At 55.3% G+C, this 4,176-nt stretch overlaps 1 pseudogene; it reads left to right on the top strand.

The window, feature by feature from the left end:
* The first annotated feature begins 319 nt into the window (after positions 1–319).
* LOC139294695 (homeobox protein vent1-like) lies at positions 320–1,378 on the top strand (annotated as a pseudogene).
* Positions 1,379–4,176: the final 2,798 nt, after the last annotated feature.

Genomic DNA, 4,176 nt, shown 5'->3' with positions numbered 1-4,176 from the left:
TCTGAGACGCGTTTGATTGAGAGAGACATCAGATCCGTCACGAACAAAATGAGGTCTTGTTGTTTGAAATGAGCCTAATAAGACCGACCAGCAGCAGCAGCAGCAGCATGAAAGCCTCCACCTCTGCAGGAGATACAGCTGTTTCTGCGGGGCCCCCGGTTTCAGTCGGGGCGGACAAATGTATGAGCTCAGGAGGGTTCTCACAGACTCGGCGGCGCCAGGTCTTCACACACTCACAGGATATGTAAAGACTTCAATAACGAGCCATTAACCCCTAATCATCGGGATCGATCAGGCGTTAACAAGGGCCTCTCTACATATGCTAATTGCAGCAAGGGCCAGGGCCGCTATAAAACCCGACCCTGGACAGGGGGGCCGCCACCACTCCCTCTGACGCTTGGTGGATATCCAGGTCACTGAGCCGCACTGCGAACATGGTGAAGTACTTTTCTGTGGACTGGCTGGCCCAGAGCCACCGCAACACGACCGAGGACCGCGGAGCTGCCCCGGATACCGCGCCGACCTGCAGACCCCACGTTCCCTGCATGGTGCAGCCGCGCCCGCCGGTTTATGGCAAGAGTTACCTGCAGCCAAAACCCAAAGCTTCGAAGCCCGTCGAGCCAGCGGAGAGCAGCGGGCACCGGGACTCCGGCCCGGGCTCGCCTTTTCACCCTACGTGCGCCTCACCAAGTAAGTAGCCCCCACCTCCGACCCGTAAACCAGCAGGCCGCTTCAGCCCTGACGCACAAGCCGTGTTTGTAACCAGAGTCCTTCACTTGCTCAGTTTCAGAGATCGGCGGGTACTCCTCCGGGTACGAGAGCGAGGCGGCTTCCTCGGAGTGTCTCTCCGTGGACGAGGGAAGCGACCCGGAGCGAGACGGACCGCAGCGCCGGGCGCGCACCAAGTTCACCCCCGAGCAGATCAGCAAGCTGGAAAAGATCTTCAACAAGCACAAATACCTGGACGCCGGGGAGAGGGTGAAGACGGCGCAGAGGCTGAGCCTCACGGAGACTCAGGTAAGACCAGACTCTCCCGTGCAGACAGACCGGCTCTCCAGCATGTTGTGTGTGTGTGTGTTGACCATTCTGCACCATTCCGGGTTCTGACTGTGTGCGGTTGGCTTTGTCTCAGGTGAGGACCTGGTTCCAGAACAGGAGGATGAAGCTGAAGCGGGAGGTGCAGGACTACCTCGCGCCCCAAGTCCCACCGGTGGTGTTCCAGCCTCTGCCCCCGGTTCAGTACCACAGCGTGGCCGGACAGCGACCCCGCTACCCGCCCTTTTACCCGCTCCCCGTCCCGCAGCTGGTCCTCCAGCAGCAGCAGATGCCCCCTCACCACCCCCCCCACCGCCTGATCCACAGCCGACACTTCTACTGAGGAGCTGTCAACTAGAGACCCTCCCGACTGAAACACTTAAGAGTCCAAACGAGTGCAATCCAGAGCTGCTGCTGCTGTTGTTGTTGTTGTTTTTTTATTTGATGTGTGATTTGTATTATATTTGATATATATTTACAGAAAAGTCTATTTATCTTTGAATAAAGTCCCTTCTATTCTGCAGCACTGGGATCAGCGTTTTCTCTGCTTTGCACACATTCAAGCTATTAAGATGCAGGCCTGGCAACTGTGGTGGCTATCTAAAGCTGATGATATTATCTTTATTGTGGGATTAGTTCAACATGAATAGATCATCCTCTCTTTCATCTTAAAGCGGGTGGGGTGGGGAGGTGGGGGTGGTGATAAAAATGGGTGTTGTCCGTTGAGGCTGGAGGATCTTATCGCAGCTCATTGTATGGATCTCCTGCTCTGATTCTCTCATATCCAGCTGATATGACGCCCAGTCAAACCAATCCATATAAACAAATCATGCTAAATCCAATCACTGAGGATTGTGCATTGTGAAAAAGCATGCAACAAACATCAAATTCCTAATGAGACACCCCCCCCCCCTCCGACCCCCCACCCCCACCTGTCAACAAAGACGGGGCCATATGCTCTGCTTTCATGTGAGTTGTTTGTCCCCAATCTCTGCACTTCAAACGCCAGCTAACGGGGGAGATCATGGTCGACAATTAGTCCTAATTAAGCCGCTCATTGACGAGTTCACACTTACCCACAGGGGTCCCCCCCCCCCCCCCCCCAGCAGGCCTGGGCTCCAGAGAGTCTGGGGTTTTGTATGGCCAAGGAATCCGACCTCTGGTTTGAAGTCTGGGGGCCTGCGGTTCAAAACCTGATTGTGTGATGAGATGTGGAGACAACAAGCCTGATTTACAACGACTTCGAGATCATTCAAAGCAGGTCTGCGGGCCCGTCCTCACGCCCCCCCCCCCCCCCCCCCCCCCTTCTCGGTGATTCAGCTCGGGACCTTACGTCCATCTCGTGCACGTCCATCTACAAACAGTTCACACACATCTTTGCTGTAAGGGATTGATTTGGAAACGACCTGTCGCAGGCATCGGGGGTTCGAAGGTACCCCGGGGGGGGGGGGGGGGTGGGGGGGGGGGGGCTCCATCAGCAAATGTCTCATTCAAAACGGGTCAACAAAGATCAAACGCAACTTTCTCACTCCGTCACTGCTCTCTCGCTGCGGGCACACCCGCCTTAACAAAGGCGTCATCACCGGGCTGAGTGACGCTCAGACAGCCGGGCGCTTCTGTCTGTGCGCCACCGAGCTGACGCGATGACAGGTTATGGGCCAGGGGCTGCGTGAATTGGGAATGCGTGTGTGGTCAGTGGCTCATTAGCAGTCAAAGCGGACTAGAAGCAGGTCTTTAATGGGCGCTGCATATCTGACAGTTCGGTTTTCAGCGGCGGATATCGCCCTGGACGACTTTATGCAGAGATCTGAGATGCCAGGTGACTGATACTCAGACTCGCCGGCGCCAGAGCGTCTCGGCCGGCCACGGACGTGAGAAAAGCCACCCCGGCCTCTATTAACCTCAATTACAACGGCCATCAAGTTTCTATCGTTCCGTTGAGAGGCCTTTGCATATGCAAATAAGGACGTATGTCCCTCCTATATAGCGGCCAAGAGTGACCCAAGGGGCAGCAACGCAGACCTGCACACACACACACACACACACACACACACACACACACACCTTGGGACCGCTGCTTGGCTACGACATGGCAAACTTCTCCATAGAGTGGCTTTCCAAAAGTTATTACGAGGAGATGACCCTGCAGGGTGAGGATGCTGTGCGCCATTCAAGAGTCCATAGTGAAATGGGGGGATTTACAAAGGAACCGAGAGGCCAATACGCTCCCACCTCGCCGAACAGTAAGTCCACTGCCAGACTTTGTCTCGACACAGGCGCCTCTGTGCAGGTGTTGATTTGGACTGAGTCTAATTCGATGCTCCGCGCTTTCCTTCCAGACAGCTGCGGTTACACTTCGGGGTCTGAGAGCGAGGTGGGGGAGGACAGCGAGGGGGAAGCCACCCAGCAGCGGCGGATGAGGACCAAGTTCACCTCCGAGCAAATCAGCAAACTGGAGAACACCTTCGGCAAGAACAAGTACCTGGGTGCTGCACAGAGGAGGAAGATCGCCGAGAAGCTGAGCCTCTCCGAAACTCAGGTGGGTTTCAGGCCTCCAGCGGCATTGCAGAGGGTTAGGGTCTCTAAGAGAGTCGCAGCAGCGTGTTTTTCATTTCTGTGTGAAGCAACTTACAGTACAGTGTGGGGGCTCCTGGTGTGTGTGTGTGTGTTTAAACGACTGTCCTGTGCTCCCCAGGTGAAAACGTGGTTCCAGAACAGGAGGATGAAGCTGAAGCGGGAGGTCCAGGATCTGCGTCCCGACTTTCTGTCGGTCCCGGCCGCTCTGCTGCCGGCTCTGCTGTTTCAGCACCCCGCCCTGAGCGGACAGCTCCCCGCCGGCAGCGGCTTCTACCAGCAGCTGCAGCCGCTCCACAGGACGGCCCTGCCCGCCACCCTGCACCAGCACCGCCCCCACCCTGTCACCATGCCTCCACGCTTCTACTGACCTCCATCCGAGGAGCCGGACCGTTTCCCTCCAAACACTTTCGTCTAGAATCTAGATATTCCTCTGTTGCTCTCTCTAAAAGAGGGGTTTAAAGGTTAAAGCTATATTAAGAATATATTATGTCTGAAGCACTACAGTATATATATTGACGTGACTTGTATGTATGGTTAAAATAATGTAAACGTATTTGCTGAAAA

This window comes from Enoplosus armatus, chromosome 12 (assembly GCF_043641665.1).
Source record: "Enoplosus armatus isolate fEnoArm2 chromosome 12, fEnoArm2.hap1, whole genome shotgun sequence".
Lineage (NCBI taxonomy): Eukaryota > Metazoa > Chordata > Actinopteri > Centrarchiformes > Enoplosidae > Enoplosus > Enoplosus armatus.
The sequence above is the reverse complement of the archived record's forward strand: the minus strand, read 5'-3'. Positions and strand labels throughout refer to the sequence as shown.